Source organism: Pituophis catenifer, unplaced genomic scaffold, assembly GCF_029215685.1.
Source record: "Pituophis catenifer annectens isolate HBS135680 unplaced genomic scaffold, rPitCat1.0.hap2 SCAF_4, whole genome shotgun sequence".
Lineage (NCBI taxonomy): Eukaryota > Metazoa > Chordata > Lepidosauria > Squamata > Colubridae > Pituophis > Pituophis catenifer.
The window spans coordinates 40,467,784-40,486,196 of NW_027256884.1; positions in this window are offsets into that span (position 1 = coordinate 40,467,784).

Below are 18,413 nucleotides of genomic sequence, written 5' to 3' on the forward strand. Positions count from 1 at the left end.
TGCAAATGCGAGCATGTGTGCGTGCGCCACCTCTGCGCATGCACAGAACCTTCTGCACATGCACAGAGCATCTGTGCTGATGTCCGGGTGGGTGGGCGGAGCCTCCTACTGCTGCTGCTACCGGTTCACCCGAACTGGTTAGAACCGGCTCAATACCACCACTGATGTTCAGATTGTCATCCATCAAGATACCTAAACCATTTCCTGTACTGTTTTCCTTGAATTGTTTTTCCTCTACAATCTTATATCCATGTCATAGATTTTTTCATATCAGATGCAAAATGATTTGGACTACAAAATACCAATCACTGTAAAATCAGATGGATTAGGATTCTTAAAAATTATTGTCTATTCTATTTGCTAAATCCCTAGGCTGAAAACCTACATGCTTTGTATGAATTGTCCCTGAAAAGGATATGCATGTTGTTTCCTTTACAAATTATACAGAAAGAACTTTTAGAATTCTTAGATGGCAACACCAAGCACTACTGCTAAAAGAATTCTGAGGGATGAAATATGCAAAAGAAGTATTTCTATTATGTAAGAAAGCTCACTTATGATCAATTTGTTTCTTTAGATTTCCAACATTTGGGTATGGCTGGATGATTTATTTGCATATCTGCATTACATACCATTTTTTAAAAGTTGGCCTCTAAGGGTGTATTCCAGTGATATCACACATTTGTACAGCAGTTTGGTCCAAGTATTTTGGCTTTCCATCTCCTCTTCATTTTGCATTTGGATAGGTGTTTACAGGTCAGGGATGGATACTGGTAATGATAAAGCTGGTAATGATAAAGCTTCCAGAGCAAGGAAGTTAAGTTTCTATTGAGTTTTTGAAACTCCAGATTGAGTCTGTGTTTACTTTTGTAGGTATATGAGGGATAACTTTATTATTTATCTTTAGATTTTGCCAATGAATACAATGATTTAAAAATGAAAGTCCCAACGCATGCCAATTCCAGAGGAAATAAAGTATTTTTATTTCATATTCTGGTGTCCAAAATAGTTGACATCAGGACTATAATGTTTCTTCTGGTCTCTGTGTGACCAAGGTTAAATTTCCATGAGTCACTCATGGTAAGTGATAGACTGGTGACTAATGATCATTGTGTTTTCAGATTAAGATTAATAGATTTATCTGTTTGAGCAATTCTGGAAAATGAATACACACACTCTTTGGGGCGATTTTGGCTTTATCTAATATAGATACTGTCCCGTTAAGGGTTTTGAATTTTCTAAAATAAATAAATCCAGAAATTACCTTCCCTCCCCACCCCGACAGAATTAACTGGAAATATAGATTAATGTTGGAAAAATGTGCAAGAATGCTTTAAATTGGTCAAAGCTACTCTTAGATAATATTGGGAGACCAGTAAAGCATAGATATAAATATATAATATATTAAATGTGTAAAATATAACATATAAAAATATAATCATAATTTTCATTAAATACCTGACTGTCAATAACTCTGGGCAGCCACAACAATAAAACAAAGACATTAAAAAAAATCAATAAGACAAACAAAAATAAAGATTAAAATACTGGCATGCACAAGGAACTCAGGGGACTTATTCTCCCTTGGCAAAGGCCTGGGTGAAAAGATAAAGAAATGAGGAAGGAATGGTTTTAATTACTTTCCATTTCACTTGTAAAAACAGAACTGTTCTGCCATTGCCCTTTACCTTATGCCCAATAGATCCACTATCCTGTTTTGGGGCTATACTACCTAACTTCAGGGTTTCTTGATAACCAAAAGAATCAGCTGCAAAAAGTAGAAGGTAAAATTGTGGGTTTCTTCTATAAACTTGGACTTGTTTCAGCTCATCACTCTTGAATTGCACCCTTTATAACATTTCAGGCCATAGCTTTATTTGCAAGAAAATGTATATATTTTCTTTTTCAAGAAATTCATCTGTTTCCAAACAATTTAAAGATAATAAAATGATAAAGCCTGGTATCCAGTTACTTATTTATGGAAATAATTATTTCCATTCTTTGAATATCTTTTTCTGAGTCCTGCCTCTTATCTCTCCCTCCCTCCCTCTCTCCCTCTCTCTCCTGCTCTTTAGGGCTCAATATTGTCAAGGCTACAGTTAATATTTTAGGTTACTGATCAAAGTAATGTAGTGAAATGTTGATAGATGGTCAGATTAAGCTGTTATTGCTACAGACATTCTTGATTTCATTGTTTTTTTTTTTAAATGCAACCCTGCATTCTTGTGGTTTGCAGAGGGGCACTGCTCTTGAAATGAAGCAAACAACCATCATAGTTTTCATTTTCCAATGCCAGAAGTATTATGTCATCTGTTTTGGGATTGGAAATCATTGATTCTTGCATTCATTGATGAATGCAAGCTGCTGTCTGGCTGCATAACAAACTGGAATCAGAGCTTGTAACCAAAACAAGTTCTAAATTTATAGAAGTCTATGGAAATGAAATATTTTCAGAATCTCATATACTTTCCCATACAATATGTTAGCATTCTGATTGTTGACAGTAATAAAATCCTGTTCAGTTCTGTAGTGGTGCCTGAGTACTATGATGCTACATGGACAATTATGCATTGTCTTTAAGGCTGCCAGTTTTTCTGCCTCTCCTGGTTGCCAGAACCTCAATTCTGTGAGGTTCTGAATTGTAAGCTGCTACTTCTCTAGTTGTTCTGCTTCACAGAGCATTCTAGACCAAACTGTTCTCTCTTCCACATTTCAGGGCTCTTAGTTTAATAAACCCAACAACATATACTTTTTCTCAGTTTTCTTGTACAGCTTCAGCAGCATTTCTTTTTCTAAATTCCTTACCAACAATTACCTGGAACATGATATATTATTTTTAGACTTCTCTCCCTGGATATTTTCCAGGTACATTTGTCATATCTGCAAGTTTAAAAATTAAATGACTAATATCTACATTGATTCAGACAAGTATGAATAACTGAATAGTCTCCTCTCCTCTCCTTGATCCCAGAACTAACTTGACAACTTTAATTTAAAAGTTTAAATTTAACTTAAACTTAAGTTAAAAATAATTTATTAATTCATACTTTACTCACATTTCACAATTAATGATCCTCCCTCCTAGACAATGACTCTTATCTTTTTTTAAGAGGTATTAAAACTTCTATACTAAACATTACAGCAAATGATATAAAATAGTGACCATAACAAACACGCTTATCATCTCATGGTTGGATCAGAGCACTTTCTTTTACATTACTACTACCACCCTTGAAGATGATTTGGAGAAAACTACTTTACATTAGTGGCCAAAATTGTGGAAACCTTTTGGGAAAAGTGTATTTTTGAGGTTTGATGGCTAATAACACCACTTTTTTTTTTTTGGAGTTTTAAGATAATCATAATCATGCTAAAGGTTACCCAACTAAATATTAACTGATGTGATAATTTTTGTATATCTTGTTTTTTCTATCGTGATAATTTTTGTATATCTTCTTTTTTCTACATGTTTCACTTTTCTTCTTTATATTGTAACTGCTATTCTAATAGCAAATCCTTCATAACAGTTATTGCATTACATTCTTGATTAAATTATCTTTCCATTGATATATAATTTTATGGTACTAGTCCAAAAAAAGTGGTGTTATTACCTAGTTTTAGAAAATACACTTTTCTCAAAAGGTTTCCACAATTTTGGCCACTACTGTATAGTTGGTAGAAAAATAGCTGGCAGTGCTAGCAGTGAGAATGCTGTTAGTTACTTGGCTCTCTGATCCAATTCAAGGGGCTGGTTATCACCTTAGTTTAGTTTAGCCTCTAATGTTTTATGTTTTCATTACCTTTAGAATAATCCATTTTAAGCAGAATTTGCCTGTTGAAAACATGCTGGGATAAGAAGGCTTGGTTAGGTTTGCCCTCAAGATAGTACACGAGGAGGGGAATATGAAAGCAGGCCTTCCTGACTGTAACAGTTTGCTCCCAAGTTTGGTTTGTTTTGCTCCTTGCTAACATTCAGGAAAAGTATCAAGATTCAAAGCTGCCTGTGCCATACAATTGGAAGGAGCTATTTGGATAAGGTTAGTGTAATGCAACTAATAAAACACTATTTGTAGATGTTATTTTAATGTACGGTTTTATTGTTTTTACAAAATTTAAGCTGCCGAGCATTTTTACGAGATTACATTTGTATTCTGGGTAAGCTGCCGAGAGTCTTTTGGACTGTGGTGAGATAGATATGAGTTAAATAAATAAATAGATACAAATGGTTGTATTGAAAAAATAATAAAATTAAGTTTTTAGCCTAATTGAATTATAGGAAAGTTACAATTTAATTTCCATGGGTGGTAATAATATTTTTTCTTTTGCATCACTTGCATTAAAGAGAGAAATTAAAGAGAACAAATATGCTCATTGCATAGCTGAATATCCTATTATTAATAATGTGTTGAGCTACAATTCCCACCATTTCTAGCAGGGCTTGGCACAGTTTAAAATTGTTTCATGGTTATTATAATTTTTGTTGTTTATTATGTATCTTTTTCTTTTAGATGTTATATTGATCCCAGGCTTAGAAAAATTCTATTTTAGTTTTCTATGGATTGATCACACCAAATAAGACTTGAGGGCTCTAGTTTGCCTTGCAGGACTGATGGAAGATTTAAATAAACGAAGTCAGTGACTACATAGGTGAAGAAGACAACACCATTATGAACCCTTAAAAAGAGCTTGTGTTCATGGATATTTGTTAAAAAGTGACATTTCTCTTCCAGCTATCCCTAAAGAAATGCTTAATACCCTTCTATTTAGTTATGCTTTAAGAGATATTCACATTCACAGCATCTTAAATCCTCTTTTCTACAGTTAGATATGAAGTAGTCATTTTAAAATGTGGATATTTACATTTAAAATTCACCTTTGATCATTGAGTATTAATTTCGGTAGTGAAACATTGCAGATAAATTATTAGTAGTGAAATATTGGTTGTTTTGTTTAGTCTACTGATACAATAGTACAATCAAAAGATTAGAATTTCAGACGAATATCAATAGCAAATCATTTGTATAGGTGATACAGGAAGCCCTCAATGTATAACCACAATTTCAGCCTAGAATTATGGTCCTTAACAAATATCTTATTTAACAATCCTGAGTGTGTGCCTTTTGCTTTGTTTCTTGCAGGCTTGATGACCACTAATTCTTTCCAGGAATTGAAACAGTCCAGTTATCCCATAGGGGAGGATATGAGTTGTCTTGCCATACTGGAGAGTAGCAGCTGTCTTCCGGCATTACTCTACAGGAGAAATAGATAAATGCAATCCTGGGCTGGCATTGTCTAGTCAAATGTTGTAGCACTATTTGCTATGTCTCCCAAATTTGTTAAAGAGTGAATGAGGGCAAAGCGTTCTTAGTTATAAAAACAGTCTCGGTAATTCAAACAGCTTATCCAAATCTGCTTAGATGGCAGCACCCCGAAGTGGAATTTAGTGTTCCAGTTCTGTGTTCCCCCAAGCTTATTGTCAGGAAACAATTTCCATTATCTCCATATCCTCAGATGAGGCGGTGGTGCAGATTTATGTAAAAATAGTTTGTTCAGTAGTTTTTGTAGGGCCAGGTTCTTATGATTCTTTGTTTCATGGAGACTGGAAAAATAAACAAGTGTTGTGGAACAGAAATCATAATCGTAAGAAAACTCTTAATGCAAAGCATTGTAGGTTTGACCACTCTCACACTCCATTACACAAATGATTTTATTATGAACCAAGTGCTCCGTGTTGCTACTTGATGCAAGTAATTCTTTTCTGTCCTTTTTGAGAATTGCATGTGCTGCTATCCATTTGATATGCCCAATTAATCAATTTTACAGGATATGTGTGTGAAGTGAATGAGAAGCTGGCCCTCCCACCATGAGAAAACTGATTTACCACAGGACTTGAATTAGGGAAAATGCTGAGAATAAAGTTATCATAAGAGGAAAAAACATCTGGATTTCTAAAAGTCTTCTCCTCCCCCCAGTGTTGGTTATACAGTCTTTTCTTTGTTTGTATTTAAATTTTAGCAGTTCGATGTTTATTTGTAGGTGTTGCCTTTAATTCAAACTGCCTGCTAAAGTAATCCCTTCTAAAATGGGATGAAATAGGTGATTTGAGATTACATAGCTAAAACAATAGTTTAGCCAGATATTGCAATGCACACATCTGGCTTGCTTTTTTCTGTCTTGAGTTTTCCTCTCGTATACTTTTACAGCAAAATGTGCCACTTGTTATTTAGACCTTTATTTCCCTTCTTTTTCATTTTTCAATTTTTTTTGACCAAAGTAATTTGTTTTTGCAGCTACTGATTGCCTGTTACTGTGGAAATATTCATACTTTTTACATATTTGTTTTTCTTCATATTTAAGTATCCATTTTAAATAGGATAAAGATTTAATGCTTGATATTATTATATATTATTTGTTCCATTATCCAAATTTGGACCAGAGGTAATGTTGACATGAAAATGCCAAAATAATAAATTCTTAGGCAGATACGGAAACCCAAAGTAAGCTTTGATTTACCTATAGTCTGCAGGAAATGAAGCATTACTGTGAATGTGGCACATCAAGCTCCTTAATAAGAATAATATTATTTAGCTTTACCTTCTGCTTTGATTTAAAATATTTTCACATCTATTTTTTCCCCATGTGCTTTCAAGTGCTTTGTTGTCCCACGCCCTTGTCCTTTCCTGAAATATTTTCATTCCATTGTTTCTGGGTTGCTTTTCATTTACTTTTTTGTTATTAACTTCTAATTAGTAAAGGGTAAAGGTTTCTCCCAGAAAATATTATACTAAAAGACATCTACATGAAAGTGGAGGCCACACATAGAAATTATAGCTGGGCTAAACTATGTGGATAAGTATCTTCATTATAGTATATATTTAAATAGGGCACAAAAAATATCCTAAATACAGGAAAACCTTGAGCTGTGCCTTTATCCTAAATACAGGAAACCTTGAGCTGCGCCTTTGTGTTTCCATAATAGGAAATGTGCATACTCAGCATTGCATTATGCTTATTTCAAGTCCAAAGTTCAAAGCTTTTAACCTGCCATTTTAGTCTTAACAAAGGTGAACCACTAGTTTAAAAAAAGTCCCAATTCAGCTCTGTTTAATATTCATTACAGTAATAGAATTAATGTGTATGTTTCGGAGAAAGAGGCTAGGGGAAGACTGGAAGGGATCCTCAGAATATTGATCAAACATCATGTAATCTTCAATCATCTAGTTTATGAAGGACTTTTCATTTCTTTTATCTCTTATCTAATGGAACTATTGCTCCATTTGCTGGAGAAATCTATTCGATTCAGAAGGAATCAATGAGACTCTAGAAAATTGTTAGGACCATTAAATCTTGAAAGTAGCTATTGTGTCAGGATAGATCACCTACAGTATACAAATTGATGATGTGTTTAATCATACGCCATTTAAACTCATTTGGAATGCATTCTATAATCTAAGAAGATCCATGGTTTTCTAGTGGTGCCCAGTGAATTATTCAGAAGGCGGTGGAAAATCTGTCCCAGCAAGGAGAACAAACAGGAGCATAAAAATATACAGTCACAAACCAAAGGCATATTTTTATTTATGGAGGACCATATGGCAAATATCATTAAGGGAAACAATTAGATCACCTCTAATATATTTGAAAGAGACAATGAACCAGGGAAGCAGTTGGGTCATCAGACAACAAAGAAGTGAAGTCATTTTCATATAGGGCTAATGATTTTTAATTTGTTCAGCAGTTATTTTGACTTGGGTATAAACAGGTTTTTGTATAGTATTATATCAATAGCCAAAACTAACTTCAGAAGAATCTCTATAAATTGCTGAAAGGTCAGCCAAATGAGAAACAAAGTTCAATTCAAATAAATTAAAAATGATGGACAGTGGATCAAAGAACCCTAACTTTATACATACACTTTGATAGGCTACACTATCTGAAACTAACAGAGGAAAAGGAGGTTTGCATCTGGAAGGTTTATAGGTTTGCTTCTGGAATAATGTGTACAGATTTCGGTACCATATTTAGTGAAAGATTCAATAGAATTGGAAAAGATGCAGAAAAAAGCATTCAAAATGATCAGCAGGTCAATCAACAGGTCTTCCATACCAGAAAAGGGTTTGATTCTTTAGCTTGGCAGAAAAGTAACTAAGGACAGTTATGATGAAGTATCTGAGATCATGCATATCATGGAGATGGTGGACAGTGAGTTTTTCTTATTTCAAAACATTGAAATCAGAGGCCATCCTAGAAAGCTGATTGGAAACAGATTTAAAAATAAGATACTTCTTTACACAGCATTCCAATAATTACTTGTGGAATTTATTACCATGCAACATGAAGATAACAACTAAACATGGGTGGGTTTACAAAATCACAATGTTATGTCCTGGTTGGAAGGAAAATGTGCAACTCCATCTCCTGTTTCTAAGTACTCTAAAGCATCTTGTTGGACTCTGTGAGAAACAAAGAATTAAGAATTCTCTGACTTACAGACAACAGCAAAAATTATAGTTTACAAGTTCTCCTTGATTATGCATTGTCTTCCAGATCTGCCATTTAAATGATTACTTTACTTTATTCTAGGATCAACTCCCTTCTAAACCTTCCTTATGTTTGTGTAAAAGTCTTCCATCATGAGTCCTATTTGGAGAAGGGCGGTATAGAAATTTAATAATAAATAATAATAATAATGAATTTCCTATTGTGTTTTTGCAGGGCTCAAATTCTGATTATTAGTATTAGTGAAGTAGCTTCCACAAATATACCAAACAAAAATATCAAATAATAGATAAATTAGATAATACCAGCATTTGAATATTTCCTCAATTTATGAGTACATAAAAAAGCAAAATGGTATGTGTTGGCAGCATATTTTGGATCTTTTCATAAATGTTCTTCTGACATGGCAGCAAGTCAGCCAATTTAGGAATTTTATTTATTTTACTTAGCATATGGCAATATTACATTGACCAGGAGACTACAATGCTAATGCAGAGTAATAGTTTGGCTGCCCATTTGCTAGCTTTGTTTAGTACATGCTTGCACGCTTCCCAAGGTGTGCCATAGAAAGGCGAACTAGCTCCTCACCAGAAAGAAAAATAAGAGGCTTTTCTGCAGCATCTTCTGAGGCCCTCTCCCGCCACCAAAGCTTCCTCATAGACATTGCAATTGGGAAAGTTCAGTGCTGACAGGATTCTAAGTGTCCACACAAAGTGCTGGCTCATCTCCACACTGAAGTGGTACCTATTTATCCAGTTGCATAGAACATACTTTTGAACTGCTAGGTGGGCAGAAGCCAAGGCAAGTGACAGGAGATTACCCCATCACTTGAACCACTGCAGCAAAGACCATCTCCAGTGTCTTTAACCCACTAGCCACCTGTCATGGCCCCTTTGGAGCCTGAGTCCATGGAGGAGGATGAGCCAGGGCTGGGGCTAATGAGGTCAAGGAGAGCCTCATTGGCTTCAGAGAAATGCGGGGAGGAGCTGGACGAGGCAGCCCAGGGTCCCTTGGGCTTGGGATGGCTTGCCAGCAGGGAAGAATGCTCAGACATGATGTCTGAGAGAGGGGGGAAGAGAGGGCAGGCAGTGGAGAGCAACAGAGCTCAGGCGATGAGCAAGGACTGCCCCCTCCTGATCCCTGGGCACAGAGAGTGGACAGGAAGTGGGAACAGCACAGGCTGACCCAACGACTTGGGAGGAGAGCGCCCCGCCCCTCTTCACAAAGCACACCTGGGGACTGATACTTAAGGAGATGCTGTGGGAGGGGCACTTGTCAGGACCAAGTGCTGAATTCATGGAGTTTTGTGTGCTGTTGCCAACATCTGCAGTTCGTGGACTCGTTGCCTTGTTCCTTTGCTTCATGACTCATTGCCTTGTTCCTTTGCTTCATGGTCTCATTGCCTTTTTCCCTTGCCTCGCTGGACTTCTTTCCTTGCAGCTGTTGTGCTAATAGCATTTTGCTGGACTACTCACAGCCAGAGGCTGCTGGAGGGGTGTATGTGTGTGTGAGTGTTTTGCTCCAGGACTTGCCATAAATGTGGGGCCATTGGGGAAAGATTGGAGCAATAAAGGGGATTTTGAATTATCAGCTGACTGTTTTGCCTCCGTGCCTTGCCCCAGGTCATCACACCACCATACCTCTAATTTAGGAATGATGATTTCCAAAAATTGGCTAGAAGAAAAAGTTTGGTGCTAGAAAATGTACTTTTTGTTTATCTAAACTGTAAAATTGGTTATTTTATTCCCCTACCATACATCTCTTTCTGATGGAAATGTTTACATGCAAGCTATTTTGCTGATATGTTTAAAATTAGTGGTCGACTGGAAGGCTGACAGTTTGAGACCCAACTACTGTGTGACAGGGTGACCTCTCTGCCACAGCTTCTGCCAACCTAGCAATCTGAAAGTGTGCAAATGCAAGTAAATAAATAGGTACCACTTCAGTGGGGAGGTAACAGTGTTCCTTGTGCCTCAGCATATAGTCATGCTGACCACATGACCACAGAAGAATCTTTGGAAAATGCTGGTTCCCTCAACTAAATGGTAATGAGCACCACTCCCTAGAGTCGGACACGACTGGACAGGGGAAACCTTTACTTTATGTTTAATATTGTTCCTTAAAAAAATCTTGATTAGGTGTTCTGAGATATCAGTGTTATTTGGTGGCTGTATCAATTGTGAGTAAATCAAACCAATAAATTTGCAGCTGGGTAATAGTAATAGTAATGTATTTAGATTTATTACCACATACAGTTCTAAGATGGTAATTAATGGGAAGGAGCAATAGAACTCTTTGGATTTCCTCCCTCCCTCCCTCCCTCTCTCCCTCCATTAAAATGTCAAAGGTTGTTTTGAACTCTCAGTGAAAGATAGCAATAGCAATAGCAATAGCAATAGCACTTAGACTTATATACTGCTTCACAGTACTTTATAGCCTTCTCTAAGCAGTTTACAGAATCAGCATATTGCCCCCTCCAACAATCTGGGTCCTCATTTTACTGATCTTGGAAGAATGGAAGGCTGAGTCAACCTTGAGCCATTGAGGATCGAACCCCTGGCAATCAACAGAATTAGCCTGCATTCTAACCACCACAGCTGACAGATGAACAAAGTTTAAAGAACCATATTTTATTTGGTGCCTATCAAGCAACAAGAAAGATGAATGTTGATTTCCCTAAATATGTAAGAAACTTGAGCTATTAGAGCTTCCAAATTACAGTAGGATTTCTTTCCCATAGGGAATCATTTACTTTTTGTGATTTGCTCATCTTTAGTTAAGGCATCTTTTCTGCCGAAGATGTGTACAAACTTCCTAATGCCACTTTCTCACATTCAGTATCAGAACCAGAAAAATGCCCTTTCCAAAGCACTGCAGCACGACAATTTCTATGTTGTTCTTGCAAACCAGAATGTCATAATGTACATGATGAGACAGAAGGAAATACAGTGGGGTGCTCTTTATCATATTAAAATATGTGCATAGCATCTAAAACACTAGAAATTGGAACAGGAAAGTAACATGTGAAGAAAAAGGATAGAAATTACAGCATCAATAATGTGTAATGGGATGAAAGAGTAACCTTGAGGAACTGAAGAAAGAACCACAACTGAGTCAATAAGTCTGAGGCAGAAACGTAATTTGAGAAAGTGTCTCAAGTTTGACATTCCCTAGTTCTCTTGCAGACTTGCAACTTTATAATAAAACCAGTATTAGCATTCATAACTTTGGTTTCCTAGTCTGATCTATTTTGAATGGCTGACATCATGATACAGTCATATTTGCAGTGACTAGTGAAATATAAATGCCATTTTGTCAAAAGTTCCCTACCTTTTTGTTTCTTCACTGAACATGACTGGATTGGTAGTAGCATTTAGCCAAAGTATATGCTGAAATTTTCTGAGAATATTGTTGAATATTTTCTGAGAATATAATGAACTAAGCAATAACTTATTATTCAAGTTATTTATTCTCTGTTTTAATGACCTTTTCCTCTTCTGCTAACAATAACACAAACACTAACAATAACCTTAATCTGTTCTTCTATGTAAAGATTAGGGGGTGGGAGAATGAAGCTTAAATAATACACAATTTTTTATGAACTGTAGAACAAGCATGGGGAAAATAGGAGTACAGAAAAGTTGTGTGGATTTGCTGCTTCAAAGGGAGCCCTCCCCTTCTTCATTATTTCCCTTCCTATTGGCCTCATTTTGCTGGTTTATGATTCCAAAATGCACCAGGAGACAACCCCAGTGCAAACTTGATATTAAAAACTAACAGCCTAATGCTAGGAAAAACACTCTCTTCTTCTAGTTTCAAAGAAAGATTTTTTTCCATAAGTGCAGCCATGCTTTTCTAATAAAAAATCATTAAACAATGGTTATGAGGGATGAAACATGGAGAAAGGCATATAATCAAGTGAAACCTTTGAAGTTTTTTTTCCTCTTAAAATGAAGGCAAACAATTGGCTGTTAGTATTGCATGCTTCCTTTATGAAAAGGGAGACCAGAACATCCATTCATATTTAGGAAGAGAAAAAAAAAAAGAGAGATACCTTCCTGAATGCTCTTGTTTTTCTTATTCAGCACAAGGGGGTACCGAGTGCCTTTTATGTCCCTTAGCTTACATTGTTGAGAGTATAAACGGAACTAGCCAAAACTGCCTAATTTATTTATGTAAAGTAAAAACAAATGTAGAAGCTCTTCACTCTTTTTATTGTTAACATCCCATTGGGAACCAAGAGAATAAATATTTGAAAAGTTTAAAGCGATTGACTTAAGCTTCATAATATTGCTGGGTTTCGAAGAACTGAAAGAGAACAAGTTGTTGGGAGATCAAAGATTGGATAGGGTTTTATAGCAGATCTGGTCAAAATTCTCCTGGGAAGGAGAGAACTTCAGAACTTGACTTTTTAAAGTATCTCACTAATTATTTGACATCTCTGCAGCAAAGAAGTGAAGAGGAGAGAATTGAAACAGTTCTACTGTTTCCTTCTGAAAAAAGTGGGTCTGAATTGAAATCCAAGCAATATTGGGAAACAGACTGGTTTACCATGTAAAACAAAAAATTGGCCTCAACCAACATCTTCGGTCTCTTTAACCTCCAAATTCTGAATTAATTGAATAGGGAATACTTCTCCAAATCACTAACAGCTTTCCTGTGTTCATGATAAAGACTTGTGCTTGTCACCATGCTTTAAACTGTCTATCTATTGAAAAGCACCAGAAAATTGTTTTTACAGATTTTCCAAGCATCGTTGTTCCTTTTGTCTGAAAATAAGGCAGAGAGAGAATCAAAGCAGGATAATGTATGGTTTGGCCACAGGGATGATTGCATGTGCTTTCAATTAAGGAAGGAAGGAAGGAAAGAAAGAAAGAAAGAAAGAAAGAAAGAAAGAAAGAAAGAAAGAAAGAAAGAAAGAAAGAAAGAAAGAATAATTATTTTAAAACAGGTTACCATATGCCAATTAACTACTGAGACATACATGTTTTGGAGAAGATGCTTCTTATGCAAAATTATGTTAAATTAATGAAGGGAAGAATTAACAGCAGACGGGAAATGGGATGTAGATTTATTTCATAGATGTAGACATTAAAAGTTTCACTTGTTCACTCTAAAAACTTTAGAGTCATCATCAATTGTAGTAATGATATTTTATGTTACCTAATCAATTAAAATAAAGAACAAATCTCATCTTCTTTCTCCTTGTTGGCAACATAATTCATTCTTTGATTAAAATGAATATCCTACAGAGTTGCTCTTCTGTTAGTTATGTATATCCATTCTGTCCCCCTTTAGGTGTGAAAATGTAATATGGCATGCAGAAAAATATTTACCTCAGCTGTTTTTACCTGTTTTATGTTTATATGTATTTTATTTTTACACTGAACTTCTAGAGATATGACAGACTCTCTTCTACTGCTTCCTTTGCCTGCCTTTATGGCAGAAAATAGAGGGACAAAGGTAAACTAGGAAAGAATGAGAGGGGGAGGGAATTATTGAAAATCAATATCATAATAATGGCACAGAGCTTTGTGCTCCACATAGCAGCCAATTATAAGCAATTTCCTAAAGTTGTCAACTGGTGGCAAAACAAATTGTGTTAATAGTGAAGAGTTCATAAAGGCCTATTTGTCTTTTCACTGCTACACTTCACTAAAGAGAGTTCTAACTGCAAACATCTAATGGAATCATCATTCAGCTGATGACAAAATCCCAACCATTACCTTCATTGCTGGCTGCACCCAAACAACTGAGAATGAATACATTTGAATGCAGTTCTCTTGCTGAAAATTATCAGATTTTCCATGAACTTGTACACACAGGAGTTCAGCAACATGAAACAGTTGCCTTATGGTATGCTTTTTTAATCACATGAAAACTATTTCTGTTTATGCTACCCTTCGGACAGAAGATGATAGATGGAACTACAATATTGCAGTAGCATCAGGGGACACTGGGTAAGAAATACAAGACAACCTCTTGTCTGTCTGATATTGAAACTTTGTGGTTACATATCAGTTTTTTAATATGGGCATTTAAAGGAAGACTTTTCTCTTCTTAAGACAGACTGTCTTTAAAATATATCACATCAATTACAACTGTCTTCACTGACTTAGTGCCCCCTAGTGTAGTCAATCCAGCTCCATTAATTCCCAGGCAGCATGACTGACATACTCAAAGGACACCACCTTGAAGAAGGATGATTTACACCCTTTAAAATTCACTTTATCAGAAGTTGCTACATATTCTGATCTTTGAAATGTGTAGTAAACCTTGCGATATTCCAAGAACATACTAATTTGGTGAACCTCATGTACTATTGATGGTTACCAGAACACAAAGTATATATTCTAGAATCAACTTAGTTCTCAATACATCTCCTTTTATAAGCTTGGCAATTTTCTCTTTGGAAGGGAGAAACGGAAAACTGAGAAAAGTGCCTAAGACAATCAAAGGGCTCAGAGCCTGTAGAGATTCTCAGTCATCCAGGTCATGTTTGTCCCAAAGGTGCTTTTTCAGGAGGAAACTGGTTCTTGTTTTTTCATTGAAGACGTTTTGCTTCTGATTCAAGAAGCTTTTTCAGCTCTGAGAGAAAAAAAATGCAGACTACAGGAACCAGGAGCACTACTCAGGTGACCCTGAGAACACAGATAAACCTCCAAGTGCTTCAACAACCCTCTAAAACATGGGCGTCAAACTTGCAACGTTACATTGCTGTCACGTGACATTTTATTTATTTATTTATTTATTTATTTATTTATTTATTTATTTATTTATTTATTGGTTCGATTTATATGCCGCCCTTCTTCGGACACTCAGGGCGGCTTACAATGCGTTAAGCAATAGCCTTCATATTTTTGTATATACCTACTTAGTAGGGCTTTCGCCCCCCCCCCCAAGTGGTGTTCTTCTTTATACAAAGTCAGCTTATTGCCCCCACAATCCAGGTCCTCATTTTACCTACCTTGAAAGGATGGAAGGCTGAGTCAAACCTTGAGCCTGGTGAGATTTGAACTTGCAGTAATTGCAGGCAGCTGGTGTTACGTAACAGCACTTTAGTCTGCTGCGCCACCAAGGCTCTTTTGTGATGTTTTTCCCATTCCTGGAGCTGGGGTGGGCGTGGCCTGCAAATGATGCATCCGGCCAACGGGCCATCAGTTTGACACCCCTGCTTGAAAAAGATGCAAATGACCAGCTGTCTGCAAGGAATATAAATCCTTCCATTCCCCACTATCCTATCAGAGCTGAAGATGAGAAGCAAAATGTCTTCACAGAAAAAACAAGAAGTCCAGTTGCTTCCAGAAAAAGCACCTTTGGGACAAAGAATTCAGAACATTTTATTTTCCAGCATTTTCTTTAAAACAAACTCAAAAGGCAGTATCAAGTGCAAAGGAAAGAATTAGGGTTTTTTTGGGGGGAGGAGGGGAGTGGCCAGTCTTAACATTGAACATGAAACATATTCTCCTCTCAACTACAAAAAGAGCAGTGGGAGGGGGAGGGGACAGAGGAAGCCATGACTTGATATTTCAATTGTGCAGAATTGATTCTAATTGTGGTGGAATGGGGATTTGGGATCTGTTTTAGGCAGCAAAACCCTTTGGGCCAACCTTGATGATGGTGACTAGAAAAAAATAAATAAAAATGTATGTCCTACATTTCTAAATAGCCTCAAGTAAAATATATATGCTCCTTTAAGCAATGTCTATTTATCAAACCAATTAACAGAAGACAAAATCAACAGGATGAATAATATAATCTTAGCATGAATTAGCATGAAAAAAATTACAACAAAACAAAGAAAAAATGAAAGAAAAAAAGAGCTTTAAATTGTAATAAAGACAACAATGTCACAACAACTGCACAAAGTATGAGCACATTGCTTGAAATTTTTCTTGTCCTTTGATGAATAACAACTAATTTAAATGTTGATAAATCACATATTGGAAATCCTGTTTTACACATTAGGTGAACATTTCCTGTTTCAGTATTGTATAATTCTTTTACTTAGCTCTCTTACTTTCTCACAATTTTTAAAGACTTGATGTTAACTCCAGCAAAGCATTTGATGGATTATTCCATAACATGCTGATTATAAATTATTTAAGTGAGTGGTGGATGGAGTGATAATTAAGTGAATACATAGTCAGCTCAAAATCTTATTCAAATATTCAGCTTTTATTTATGGTTTGACATCAAGTTGGTGATAGGTTTCAAATGGGCTATTGCAAAGATCAGTTCTGGGTATGAATCTGGTTTTGTATCCAAGGCAGGACTAGAACAGTCTCCAGCTTTCTAATCTAATGCCTTTATCATTACACCAAAATGGCTCTTGCTAGGATGATACAAGGTGGTGGTGGGGGGGAAACCTTGCCTTTTTCCCTGCACTTATTACATCTGCAAACTCGTGGCCCACTGTTTTGGTTTGTGAGTGGTTTGAGTCTTGCATTTCACTCCTGCCTTGCTATTACCAAACTTTCAGTAATTTGTTATAATGATTTAAATTGATCTAAACCATATTCAATTTGGATGACACCTTCAATTTAGAATCAGCAATGGGAAGTCAAGAAACTTATAAAGATAGACTTAGTACATTTCAATTTGAAATACCCGAGTATGAAGAAAGAGTGCTTGAAAAGCTATATTCTACTATTTGTCTTCTGGATTCCTGCCCAACCTGGTTTGAGATATTTAACCTTAATTAACATAATAAATAAGTCTATAGGAAGAACAAAATCCTTTCCTGTTTAAAAGAGTCAGTTATTAAGAAGCCTAAATTGAATACCTCAGACAAACAATTCTAGCTTAGCTTCTATTCTCCCCATGTTTGGTTAAGGTAACTGAGGCAGAGAAGTGGATTATCTTGACCTTTTTCATTCAGGCTTCAGATCAGGCTACAGAGTTGGCCTGCCTGATGGATGATTTTTGGGGATCAACCCACCAGTTTAGATGGAGTGTGATTCTATTGCTTTTGCTTGACTGCAGCTCGCAATATCTTCAAAAAATGTGTTTGTGAATTGCTTGAGAAATTCAGGATGAGGGGCATAGCTTTGCAGTATTCTATTCCTACCATTCAGACATTTCAGATAGTATTACTTGGAGATAGTTGGTCTTTGAAAAAGGAGCAATGGTATGGGATCCCTCAGGGCTCCATTCTGTTTCTAATATCTGCTTTTTAATATCTATGTGAAATACTGGGGAAAATCATCAAGATATTTGGAGCAGAGTACTAGCACTACTCTGATGGCTCTAAAATGTATTTCTTGTGACACAGCACATGGTGTGGCTCACCTGAATGTTGGCTTGCAGACAATAACGGCCTGAATGAGGAACAGTGAATTGAAATTGAATCTAAACAAGATGGATAATTCCAGAGTCATGGTATATTTTCCTGTTCTGAATAGGATTAAACTATCCCAGAAGGGATAGTTTCTCACTCTTCCTTTCACAGAATGAGGGAACAGCCAGGAACAACATTAATCAGCTTTGATTGATACACTATCTGTGTCCCTTCTTGAGAGAAAACCATCTTAAAATTTTGTTTATAATCAACATAATCATAAGTTTATTTGTCAAGCATATATAAAATAACAGGTAAAAGTATAAACATAATTTGAATAAATGAAAAGAGTAAGTAAAAATGAATATTAGGACAGGGACAGTAGGCACGCTGGTGCACTTATGCACGCCCCTGATAACCTTGAGGCTTGACTTTAATAATGTACTGTTTGTGGGGCTGCCTTTGTATGTGGTACAGAGGCTTCATTTGGTACAAAATTTGGTAGCCAGGTTTAAGGGGTACTCAAAGGGACCATATCATACCTATGCCATGGCTGCCATTTTGTTTTTGGATGAAATCTGAAATACCTTTAAGGTCTCATACAGATTTTTTCTGTATCTGTATGTCTTTGAGT